Source organism: Brienomyrus brachyistius, chromosome 6 (genome assembly GCF_023856365.1).
Source record: "Brienomyrus brachyistius isolate T26 chromosome 6, BBRACH_0.4, whole genome shotgun sequence".
In the NCBI taxonomy this organism is placed as follows: Eukaryota; Metazoa; Chordata; class Actinopteri; order Osteoglossiformes; family Mormyridae; genus Brienomyrus; species Brienomyrus brachyistius.
The window spans coordinates 5,543,793-5,557,024 of record NC_064538.1 but is presented as its reverse complement, the minus strand read 5'-3'; the positions used below and the strand labels follow the sequence as shown (position 1 = coordinate 5,557,024).

Here is a 13,232-nt window from a genome sequence, read left to right as displayed (position 1 = left end):
CCCAGAACTGCGCTCTTGCAGGACGGGGCCACGCCTCTCGCCAGGAAACTGCATAGCTGCTCTCCCTGTCGCAGGCACCCGGGCTGGCAGAGGATCCGGGAGGAGGCCTGACATTAGGCTCCAGTGGGGAGCCAAGCAGGGACTCTTTCTGGGGATGCATTTCCATTAGGGGTGTTCCTGGAAATTCTGAACCCCCTGAAAAAATGTCACCCCCCCCCAGTTATACATATAATTCTACATATTCAAGGCCCCCTGTCAAGTACTGGGCCCCCTGAATCTACCAGTGCATCCACGCCCCTCCAAAGCCCCACATCACCACCATCATTCAGACCCCTTCATCATCTTTATTGGCCGTGTACAACACGCACAGTGCAAAACAATACAAACAGTTCCACACATGTACCAAACATAACCCCTGCTCACCCACTGGGGCCACGCTTCGTGTGTCACCCGCTATCCCTAGGTGATGAAGGAACACCCTTCCTATTCCCCATTCCCACAGCGTAGCTCAGTGACGCAGCGATGGCTCACAGCGTAAAAACATTATGTAATGCAGATCTGGCAGATGCTCTTGTTGGTAACGCAGCAGTAAAAGGCTGTTTGTAAATTTTTGGATTCATCCATTCATCCTCCAACCACTTATATAGTACAGGGTCACAATGAGCCAGACACTATCTCAGGAAACACAGGGCATGAGGCAGGGGAACATTCTGGAAGGAGTGCCAGTCCCTTCACACACACACTTGGGTAATTTAGGGCTGCTAGCCTGCGGAATGAAGTCATAGTGTGCAAAGCAAACCAGTGCAATGCAGGGAACACGTGCAGAATCTACGCACGCTTTGACGGGCCTACTGACCTTTATGCTTTAAAGATCGCGAAATATTTCGTATTTATTTAATTACTTGCTAAGAGTTCATTTGGTGCCATAATGAGGAACTGTGTGGGATTTGGATACCCTGCATACCCATTGCAGCTGCTGTGTTTTTTTAGCTTCAGGAAGTCTTGAGAATTTTCCGACGGCTTGGCAGCACAGCTTAGCTCGGTGTTGCACAGCAGCTAGTGGCTGACATATGTAACAGGCAGTATTACATGGTTAAGTAGCTTTAGCTAGGTGCTTAGCTAGGTGCTGCCTTGCAGATTCTTACCAGTTGTGGGGTGGAGCAGGAATGGGTACATTCCTCTCGCCTTTGCGTTTTCTTCCAGTGAAGATGAATAGAGGGTTTACTGAAGAATTATAAAAAGTGTCCCTACAAGTATGAAGGCTGCTTAGCAGATATATGAATGCTATTGAGTTCTGCTGAATTTTCCATATATACTTAGTCGGTTAAATCACAGTTGTAGGACGTTGTGATCAGCACCTGAATTTCACGAAGCCGCTGCAGATTTCAGACTGCTATGGAAACGGTTCCCGACCTGACCATGTCCCACTTGCCTTTTACGGGGCTGTTGTAAAACCAGTTGAGTGAAGCCGGTGGTGGGCGTGATAAACATCTAGTTGTTATTGATGTTTGAATCAGAGCTGCTTCTCTTAGCAGCAGCTACTGCGCTTCCTGCTGCACCTGGCCATCTAATGCAGCTTCGATGACCTTTAGACAAACCCGACGACATGAATGCATCCATCAGTTCAGCCGCAGTTAATCTGAAAAAAGGCCTGGGGGGGTCATCTAAGGTTCCTGAAAACGTTGAGTCATTTTCCATGATCGCAGTGTTCCTAGGGGAATAGAGTGCTTCTGAGGGGCAGGGTTTGGTTCTGTGGTGGTGTCCGCCTTATACAGGCCTCAGTATGGCGATTGTAGCGATTGCACTAAATCAGCCTCGCTGACAACAGGACTTTGTATCCATGGAGTCGTCTCAGATTTCATGGTGGGTTTTCAAGGTAGTAATGTGGGAATTGTTTCGGTTCTCATGGCTATCCAGTCATTCATGTGTAGCCTTACACTAAAAGCAGTATTTCTTCAATATAGTATTTCAATTAAGAAATACATGTAACTAATGTGAAATGAATCCAAATCCCAAATGGTCTTTATATAACATCAGCAGTCTGTTGATGGTTTTGTGGGAAATGAACATATTGCTGAAGGACTGGCGTCGGTGCCCAGTGGATGGCAGGTGTTGAGCACAACATGTCCTGCACACTGATTAGTGACGTCTCAGATGATGATGGGGAGTAGAACCTCAGAAGCTGACAGAAGACCTCTTTTTCAGTCCTCATTTTAGCTCATGGCCAAGTACAGGGGTAGCAGAATTGATCGAGCTCCTTTACTCTTTGCTCATAGAGCAGGATTGGCTGAAAGGTCCCTGAGATGCTTCTTGTTTACAATGTAAAACCTGCCATCAGTATCTCAGGTGCACGGTTTGGCCACAACACAGCTGGGCGGTGGTGGTTGGACAAGATTTATTGCCTTCTGCTAAATTAGCATTGGTTTGCTTCTGTTAACGTGTACTCAAGTGCATTTCTCAAGCTCTGCAGAATCTTTGGCAACTCGCCACTGACATGATTGGCAGGATGGAATTTGGCAACAGTGCAATCTGTGGTGAGATGTTTTTTTTTCAGTTTTATTTGAACACCCCTTTTGACTATCAAACAAAACTGGGACGGATTTCATTATATTAAATATTTAAGGCTTTTTGTCATCCTTCTGTTCTGGAGGAAAACGCATAATTAATTCAGGACTATTCGCTCTAAACCTTTAGTAGCATTTCACAGAGGAAGGTTGTCAGTCGTGGATAGGCTTCTTGTCCTTATTTTCTCCTATGTGGTTCTGCTCACCCTGGTCACCTAAGTGTAGCAGCTGGAGATGCTGAGCACCCTGGCAGATGTTCATGCTGTCAGCTACCAGAAATGTTCTAGTGGCGTGACTGTGCTCCGGGTGACACTAGAATGTGGACCCCCCTCCACAGCCCAGCCTCCCCCTCTCGGAAGCAGATGAAGGACGGCGGAGGTCCATGTACAAGCCGCCTTTTTCGGCAGGATTGGGGGATACAGTTTGTTTTTAGTAGTGAGCCCGGAGCTCGTCGACAATGCTGATTGGTCCGGCGGAAACATAACTCCCTTTACGTTTGAAGTGGGCTGGCATTCAGACAAGCATGTGCTGACATCACGGCAAGCCAGCGCAGTGATAGTGTGCTGAGTGGACCCGTGAAAGGTAGCCCGCCTACCCACCTTGCCAGAGGGGCAGCTGAAAGTGGATTTTTCTTTTTTTTTTAACTAGGATCATACATCTTCTGTAGGATCTGATCCTGTGGGCAGGGCCCAATACGGATTGAGCTGGTGGACGTGGGTCTGGTAAGATGAAATGTTGTGTTCCTCCTCAGTAAACGCGAACTTGATATGATATGTCTTTTAATCCTTAAAGCTCACACCTTGAGTACGGAGTAAGGGCAGCTTTGAATATTAAGGAAAATCCATCTTCTGTCTTTTAAATAGCCTGTCCTCTCTTATCCTCATGACCTGCCGCACTACAGAAGAAAGGTGATGGACAGCAGTGGGGCTGTGAAAGTGCTCCTCTATTGTGTTTTATTTAAATTAGATAATATGATCCTTCTGCTCCTAGGCTGTTGCAGAGATGACTGCAGATAGTTGTCATGACCACAGTTGGGAGATGAGAAGTGACTCCCATTTCGTAAGAGGAATGTAAAAAGAGACTCGTATCCTATACTATCTGTTGTTTGTTCCTAGAAAGTTTTGTTTTTCATATCCGATGGAGCATTTCCATTGTAATCGGAGCACCACCCCCCCCCACCACCCTTTCACTTGGCACATTTATCGTATTGTTTTCCTGAACCTCACGTAGCTTCTATCTATATTTGATTTTTGTCGTCATATTTCCTGGGAAAAATTCCTTGGAAAATCTGTTGTCACGGAATGTGAGTGCAGCACATGCTGGACAGAATCATAAATGTGAATCGCTGCTAGCCTGCGATTCACATAAAAAAAAAATTGCTGGAAATACCGCATGTGATTACGGTGGAGATCAGGCACGGCGTGGTGGCCGGTGGGTTCATGTGGAGAGACCGCATGTGATTATGGTGGAGATCAGGCATGGTGTGGTGGCCGGTGGGTTCACGTGGAGAGACCGCATGGGAGCACAGGAAACGTGCTTGTGTGTGACGTCACGCGTGTGGCCAGCTGAGCACCTCGTCGCTTTACTACCTGAGAGACGTTGAGTCAGGCATCTGAAGGTTTTGTTTTCGGTCGTCAGCAGCACCAGAAAAAGAACAAAAAAGTGGGCCGATGAAATCAAATTGAGCCGGAGTCTTAATGGATGCTCTGACACGGGGGCGGGAGGGGGACCGTAGCCACCTGCGCTGTTACCATGTTTTTATTACAGGCAAAGAAGCATCGATAATCCCCACGGGAGTGTATTTACCTCCAGCCCTAATGGCTCGCTGAAAAGGAACCTGCTGACTCGGATTCCCAGAATGACCCAATATCTTTTGTTCATAAGAGCGGCGGGGGCTCCAGTTACAGGCAACGCAGCTGGTCACACTTTTAAATTCGAGGGCGCTCCCCCATCCCGAGGATCACTGACGTACGGGAGCGCTGGAAGGGTGTGGGGGTGACTGGCTCTAGGGATGATGTGTCAAAACCTTTTACTATGGAAAAAGACACTTATTTCAACTCTCAGGAGCAGCCTAAACCACTGTATGCTGTATAGAGACGCACGACTTTCTGACATTTGAGAAACGCCATTTTTGCTCTTTATGCGATCTTATGTTGAGTCTGCATGTAAAAAATGTTTTTGTTCCCAAAGTGAAGGACAGGGAGGTGATGTAAGAGAGACTCTAGCAGAGCCACGAGCCCAGTGAAAGTAGTTAGCAATTGCCTGGAAATGCAGTTTTGTATTATAATTCAAGAACAAAAGGACCTTAAGTTTTTTCTTTTGGTGCATGAACAGAGTTAATTTGCATTTTCATGCGACCCGACCCCGGATAAGCGGAGGATAATGGATGGATGGATGGATGGATGAAATAGTGCAGACAATATATTTCAAATATGCTTGTCTTATAACTCGGCATTTATGTTATATTCTCATTTTGCGGTAGTTACAATGTTGCAAAATGGCTTTTATTATAAGGCTTTAGTCAGTTTCTGTTGTTTAAGTCTGACAGATTGACAATCAATTTTTGACCATATAACATTATAATAGCCAATATTATAGGTTATAAGAAGCTTCTTAAAATCTGTATCGGTACCAAAAACTATATTTCCTTTCCGTTCAGACCCTGGGCTGGACACCATATTCATATTTACAATTAGAATATGATATGAGCTGTCCGCAGCCTTCAGCTGAAGTGTGAAAACCAGCTGATGGACTTACTTGTGAATAGATGGATACATTTACCCCATTGAATGAGATCAGCATGATTCAGCTGTTGTGCCCATTTATTTCAGCTCTTATAGTGATGCCCACTTAAAACTGTCTTGTGGTTGAATAAATGAAAATCGAATGAAGGCATAGACACCCAAGGGCACTGGATAGACTTTGGGCCCCGCAGGGAATCGATGGGGTGTCAAAGCCCTGCATCCGTCAGCAAACATCCTGGCTTCCCGAATCCTTCGCTGGCTTTGCTGTGTTTTCTCTTCTTCCCCTCCGGCTCGCTGCTCCGTTCCCCAGTTTAGCCGTTACTTACTGGTCTGCTCTACATTCACTGTCTTTCCACTTTGTCGGTTTTGCACTAGATGTACGTTCCTCAGTTCTCTTATCTTATCTTATGTAATCTAATCGAAAACTGTGACGGAGGAGTTTTCTGAGTGAGGGGGTCTGGGCGTGTGTTTGGGCTGCAGGAGCTGCAGATCTCCTTGCGTCGATGGGATGATTTCAGTATGTCTGGAAGCAGAGAGGCTGCAGTCCTCACTTAACTGTACTTCGTCCCTGTGGGCTGACAGTGGGACGTCTGTCTGGTCCCAGTCAGCTTTTCCGTCCACATCTGGGCGAGCTGTGTGTGTCTCAGTGGTTCTGATGAAATAGCGTTGTCCTTCATTGCTGTTCTCCACAATTCTGCACCCCTTATTATCTATGTACAGCCCTTTGAAGCTTGTTTTTGGCTGAGAATTGGGGCGATTTGTGGCTCTGTGGGCTCGGTGTTGGCCTGCGACTGGCAGAATGCTTGTCTGTGCTGGGTCTCTGAGAAAGACCCTCACCCCAACAACTGCTCCAGGGCTGCTCACCCAGTGCTCTGATACCAAGCTTCACTCTCACCTGTGTATGATGCAAAAACACAAGAATTCTTATGTCCAGTATATTCTTACTACAAATGGTTAACTAATGTTTTAGAATTCCTTCTGAATTAACTGGGTAATATCTGACATTTTTATATTTCACTGTTACAAATGAATTCTAATGGAGGGAATGAGACTGCTGCTGAATGTATGTTTAAATGATGGGTATAATTACATTCGCTTTTAGACTGTAGGGTGGCTATTTTAATGACATCGATATAAATATGCAAACGTACTGGTTGCATTTACTGGCTTCCATACAGTAAATGGGTTCGTTTATGCTCTCTGAACACATTCTGCGATTTGTGTAAAGTCTTAATGGTTGAGGCAAAAATGCTCTTAAAGTCCACAGCCGGAGTCTCACCTACACTATCAGCCGAAAGTGAAGACAGCGTAACCGGTGCCCTCCTAGGCTCTGCTGCTTATCAGGAGGCAGCTCTTCCAGCAGCCAGTGGCGAGAGACTCTTGTCCAATCAGTGACGTTCTCTCATGATGTGTTAAAAAACAATGTAATCTGCTTGGCAGGGGAGTAACTCACAGGCTGAAAGCTGGAACATGATTGGAGGGAAAGTGGGTTATCGGATAAAAGACAAAACAAAATCAATAATAATCAAAATTTCCCAAAATAATCTGGGGAAGCTGTTAATGAAAATTGACCTGGAAACTTATTATGAAGAATATTGACAAAATAAGTGGCACGGTTGCCTCCAGTGATTGGGGTTTGACTTGCACCCCCTCTGTGAGTGGGCGCTGTTTGCATGTCCTCCTCTGGCTCTTATAGTTCCTTCCCCAGCCCAGAGACATGCTGTTATCCTGACTGACCTGTGAGCATGTGCCCTGTGAGCATGTGCCCTGTGAGTATGTGCCCGGGTACCCCAGCCTTGTGCCCTGTGAGTACGTACCCGGGTACCTAAACATTGTGTCCTGTGAGTACGTGCCCGGGTACCCCAGCCTTGTGCCCTGTGAGTATGTGCCCGGGTATCCCAGCCTTGTGCCCTGTGAGTATGTGCCCGAGTACCCCAGCCTTGAACCCTGTGAGTATGTGCCCGGGTATCCCAGCCTTGTGCCCTGTGAGTATGTGCCCGGGTACCCCAGCCTTGTGCCCTGTGTGTATGTGCCCGGGTACCCCAGCCTTGTGCCTTGTGAGTATGTGCCCGGGTACCCCAGCCATGTGCCCTGTGAGTACGTGCCTGGGTACCCCAGCCTTGTGCCCTGTGAGAATGTGCCTGGGTACCCCAGCCTTGTGCCCTGTGAGTATGTGCCCGGGTACCCCAGCCATGTGCCCTGTGAGTACGTGCCTGGGTACCCCAGCCTTGTGCCTTGTGAGTATGTACCCGGGTACCCCAGCCTTGTGCCCTGTGAGTATGTGCCAGGGCACCCCAGCTTTGTGCCCTGTGAGTACGTGCCTGGGTACCCCAGCCTTGTGCCCTGTGAGTATGTGCCCGGGTACCCCAGCCATGTGCCCTGTGAGTACGTGCCTGGGTACCCCAGCCTTGTGCCTTGTGAGTATGTACCCGGGTACCCCAGCCTTGTGCCCTGTGAGTATGTGCCAGGGCACCCCAGCTTTGTGCCCTGTGAGTATGTGCTCAGCCCCAGGTACCCCAGCCTTGTGCCCTTTGCTGCCTGTATTGCGTTTTGGTTTCTTGTGACTCTGATCAAGATAAGTGGCTTGAAGGACTGTCAAAGACTGATGGATGTACTGACAAAATTGACAGACTGAGTACCTGACGAAAGAAATGGATTATAAATAAAACTGCTTGACTTCTGTTGTTTTGGTTTTGAATTTATGGAATGTTAGGGAGGCTTTACATTGTTTTAAGGCACCCTGACTTTTCTATTAAGATTTCAAGTGGATTTGGGAGCTTTTTAATACGCAACTCATCTTTCCACCTTTAATTAAGTACAGTGATTTACGTATCAGGTTTGGCTGGTCACGCATGTTGAGTTAAAAACAATAGCAAATGTCAAGCTAAACAAAGAGCTTTGTCCAGAAGAAAAGAATAGAATAGAATAGAATAGAATAGAATAGAATAGAATAGAATAGAATAGATCTTTATTGTTATTGCACATGAACAACGAAACTCTGGACCTAACATAACTAAGGTAACATTTGGCTGACTGGTCATGCAGCTTAAGCAGCAAGGAAATGAAGGGCACACATTTTTGCCTATCAATCCTCAAAATCCGGGTGAGTTTCAGCAGAGAAGAGTGGGATGCAAATCCGGAGAGGAGGATACGGGAAAGTTCCCAGTGTGTCGGCCGTAAAAGTCGCGTTTGCTTGCCAGATGCATGCCTGTTTATGCACCTCCATTGTTGATCTTTTGGCAGTACTTCCTGGGAATCGTTACAGTCATTTGAATCATCGAGTTACATATATTTTTATGTCTCTGCTGAAGTCAGTCCCTTCCTCTGACCTTTGCTACTCATTTCCTAGCTGCTAATTTACTCTTTTTATTCATCCAGGATTTCATTTGGCCTGGATTATTGCATTTTAAGATAAAATAAACAACGGTAAAAACACTGACTAACAAATATGAACGTATGGTATCATGTAAGTGTGAATATGATCTTTAAATTAAAAGAGGGCAGGCCAGTTGGGCTACATGCTGGGGAGCAGGATGTGTACCAGTTAAGGGAACAGATACTAAGTTCTGAGAAGATGAACCATGACACTCAGAATTCTAACAAAACTTGCAAATGTGCATCTGGATGAATGTGCAGGTGTGTTTGGTGTTTAGGCCACAGAAGACTAAGCAACCTCCCCACAATAAGGTTTCCCCCCCCCGTCAGGATGGGGTAGCCTGGTTCCGTGCCCACAGGAATGCAGAGCTTGCGGTGGTGCATCATGGGTAAGAGCGTGTGCACCTGGCACGGCGGCAACTACGTAGAGTTTCCCTTCCCATTCGCCGTTTCTCACGGGGCATTAGGCACGGAGCTCCCAGTATCACTTCCATTGCAGAGCGAAGGAAAACTGGCCGAGAGGGCAGGTAAGAGAACAACGAGAAAGATGCATTCGCAGCCTGTCACTTTCAAACCACGCAAAGGTTAGTCCAGTCACAGTTCAACCAGAAAATTTCAGCTTGAGATGTGAGAGGTTGTGTTTACACTGAACTATAATAGTCTTTTATGAATATACAGTATATCATTTATAGACTATACATAGTAGTGTATTATTAAACAGAGAGGAACATGATACACAAAACTATTCATTTAATTTCATGCTGTTGAAACGTGAGCCTACATGATCAGCAAGCAATCTGATCATCGCAAAGTTCCCCTTCGCTAAACAGTTTGTAAATAAATTTGTAGGTTTTTTTGTCGGTGGGTTTCATTTTAGTCAGATCTCTGAATGCATAAGTTGTTTCCTGTCAACCTGTCCGCAATTCCTACTGTGCCGTAACCACGAGCAATTAAGACCTACTTTATGTGGAAACGTGCTTATTAACCCAGGGCCCATTCCTATGCCGCTTTGTTTATCCGAGTCTGCTGGCAACGCAGCTGGAGAAGGCCTAATTAATGAGCAGAGAATGAAGCCTAACGAGCTTCCTCAGAAAAACAACAGTATTACCGTGTGACTCATATACAGTTAAGTCCTTAAGGGCAGTTTTACGAGTGGGATGCGAAAGGTTTTGTGTCTTGTGTTTTTTCCCTACCTTGCTGAACACCGTCTTTCAGTGAAAGATAGACATTACTGAAATAAAACTGCTATTTTCAGCTAAGAGAGCTTTTTGTGATAATATCATAAGATTGCACTATGGAATTTCCCCACCAAATTGCAGTAAAAGCCTTGTCTGTGTCCGCACATCCGTTTGCCTCAAATTGCATGGATGGACAAACACATCAAGGGCTTCTGAGAAACATTTTTGTGCTGCCTGAGAAATTAATGTGTCAAAAAACAAAGAATTCCAGCCCTCCCTACAATGTGCTTGTAAATCATTACATCCAGTTATCGTATTCTCATTTGATCAGGAAATGGTTGTGTTTCATTATATCGAGTCATACAGATGAAAGAAATAAGTGTCCGAAAGCCGTGGTGGGTAGAGTTGCCGCGAGTGGTGAATAGCTCCTCGCTATAACCCGGTGGGAAACAATGAAGTTACTCGTGGGAACAGATTAAATTTCCGAGCATGTGATTCCCCACTTGCACTTTGAAGCGAGCAGGGGGGCCGTAAAGGGGGTTTATTTAGGACAATTCCAAGACCCCTGAGTAATAGGGGCCCTAAAAAATTTGCAACATAATTGGATTGGTCTCTGTTGGGGGCCCAATATGATATGCTTTCATGGGGCCCAAATTCTCTAGCGTTGCCACACTTTCGAAATGTCCTTATCTGCCTTGTAGCCTATCCAGCTTGAATCTGCACTGGTGCTACGCGCTCTTCCCTTAAATTGCTATGCACTGTTTTAAAAATGAAACCCGTCTAGGCTTTCCTTTCCGACTAGTACGGTGCGGAAAATACAATCCCCAGGTGAGACATTCCAAGGAAATGATTGCACCGGAGGGTAGACGGGTTCCGAGCAGGGCGGGGGCGGAGCATCTCAGGCTGTTTTCGCCACTACAGCCCGTTCTGATATCCTGACGTGCTGGAAGGCCGGCATGTAGTCGATTGACGGAACCGCCTGCCGACTCATTTCGTCTGCCGACTCTAAAAGCGCATTGATGTATAATTAGCAGAACTTTCAGTCCCCTCTAGCCCAGCTGTCCATAGCCTCGCCCTTTTCCCGGACGCCTACGAGTCACCCGGTGGTCAAGGCTGTCCTCTTACCGATGCCATCTTTCATTTGCACCTGGTATGAGCTCTCTTGCATCGAGCCAAGAAATGCTTGGCACTCATGTGTGGGACAACAGTGATGTGGTGGGTTAAAAACAGAAACACTTCAGGAGATGCCCATTATTTGGTCACGTGAATGGAATCAAGGATCCTTTGTAGAACATTGGGGTTCTATAATCAAAGTGTGTTGAGCTAGATCAGTCTCTCTCTGCTTCATGCTTCATCAAGTGGCTCGCGTCCAGCATTATTGCCACCACAAGCTCTTCAGGCTGCACTGTTCCTACGTTGGCTGAATGGACATCAGGCTGCAAATGATCTCAGAGGCTCCTGGGACATGTGGCTCTGTGCCAGAGGTGTGGTTCTGTGTTAACAAGCTAGTAAGTTTGTGGTTGTTTTATCCGGGGACCACATCCCATGTCAGTATCTGTGGGATGTTGTCAGATCATATCTCATGCCCTATTCTATATTTTCTTGACCCAACCAAAATCTGTGCCTATGGGTACTTTGGATTGGCCATGAGGTCTCAAACCTGGAATTTTTGAGTAGCATGCTGGCCAGCTGGTGTTTGGAAAACCGACAAGGAGCACGCCGAAACTGGTGAACAGACGCTGTCGAGGTGCAATACTGGGGCCCACCAGTGGGGGGAGAAGAATGATGTCTGATGGTATCACTACCCCTGGGACTTGACTCATTTCCTGGGTTCTTGCTTTCTGCTTCTGTAAAGCTTGGATTCCCATAGAGCCTGAGGAACAGTGTTTCCATTTGGCATTTATTGCACGAAAGGAAAACTAGAGCTGTGCTTGGAGAGCTATGATGTTTCAGGAATGTATGTTAAATGTTTAGAACCAGTGTGGCCTTGGGTTGTGGTGTCACTGCAAAGGTAGCTTTCTGGTCTTATTTTATAACAGGGGTGATTTCAGGATTTAAGGTGGGCGGCATTACATGGGTCATAATTCATACTCAGGGGATAACTTTATCATTAGCCAATGATATTTGAATGACAGAGGAGGGGGCACTCGGGGGGCCAATCAGGTTTCAGCTACGACCAGCGCTCATGTGGCCCCGCCCCTTTTTAATAGGCATATATTCCCCTCCCCCAGGCTCTCCTAGTCATTACATAGAACTTTCCACTGTATGTAAAAGTATTATATTGATAATGCACAGAAGAGCCCTTAGACGGAGTCTTCCACATTGCGGCTTTGACTCTCAAAGTGGGCACCCGGTGTGAGTGGGGGCTGAAGCTGGTCTCCAGCTTCTCCATTTTGCAAGCAATCTAGTGTTTTGTCCTCTCTCCCTCTTTCAACCCCTCTTCCAGCCTCTCCAGCTGCATGGTGCCTTTCTTGTTGGCAGGATTCATGACCCAGTTAAATACCAGCTTTAAAGTGTAGAGTGAAAAGGAAATGAATGACTAATGTATCGTGAGCTCAATAGATTCAATACTGGGGTTTTCTCTCTCCCGCTCTGCCCCTCCGTCTTTCTCTCTCACTCTTTCGTTCACAAAATATTGCACCAGCCATTGCACACTTTTTTCCACATTTATTAGCTAAAACAAACAACTTAGGGGACCAAGGTCCATTAAATTCAGACGGTTCATTGTTTGATTGAAGCTGATTGTACGATTATTTTGCTGAAAAAGGGTTTATTGCTTGTGTGGGATCTTCTTTCTGCATGACTGGGTTTATTACACTCGGAGATAATGGTCTTTGCTCTTAAAATGACACATTTTCATCCACAGATTGGATTTGCTGTAACATTAGAAATATCAACCCCACATCTAAAAGGATATTAAATTAAATTGAATTCAGCCCGTACAGGAACTGCGAACATTGTAACTGAAATGCGCTTAAGTATATCTGCACCTTCATCCTGAAGCACTACTTAAGCTCCAGCTTGTTGTGTTCATTGTCAGATACGCCATCATTTGGATCTTCATTCTTTCCCAAAAATAGCTAGTTTAGACTGTACATAATGTCCCTCAAGGAAGAAAGGTCTGTGACAGTGTCCCACAATGAGATTATAAAGGGGTCAGAGCTTGACCTGCTTCCTTCCCCGGGCCCCTTAGATGAGTCTCTTACATACGGGCCCCTAGAAGGGAACTTACACTCTGATCTAGCTCTTCTGGGTCCAGACACCAGCCGATCTGTATATACTGTATTCTTTTCATGCATGTAATTTGACTCCATGAGCCTCCCACTGAACCTTCTTGGGGGGGGGGGATCCATTTACCTTTTGTTTCAAAT

General features: G+C 46.1%; 1 protein-coding gene across 3 annotated transcripts in view; it reads left to right on the top strand.

Moving 5' to 3' along the window:
* Positions 1–13,232, top strand: part of pkig (protein kinase (cAMP-dependent, catalytic) inhibitor gamma) — a 28,151-nt gene that overhangs the window by 10,239 nt on the left and 4,680 nt on the right. Inside the window, exon 1 of one of the 3 annotated variants that reach the window (XM_049017164.1) lies at positions 3,057–3,286. The exons of 1 other annotated variant lie outside the window; for it this stretch is intronic. The gene's annotated coding sequence lies outside the window, so the exon portion shown is untranslated. Of the gene's footprint in view, positions 1–3,056; positions 3,287–9,082; positions 9,211–13,232 lie in introns of those variants that run through there. One more of the 3 variants, XM_049017165.1, reaches the window with a different exon arrangement.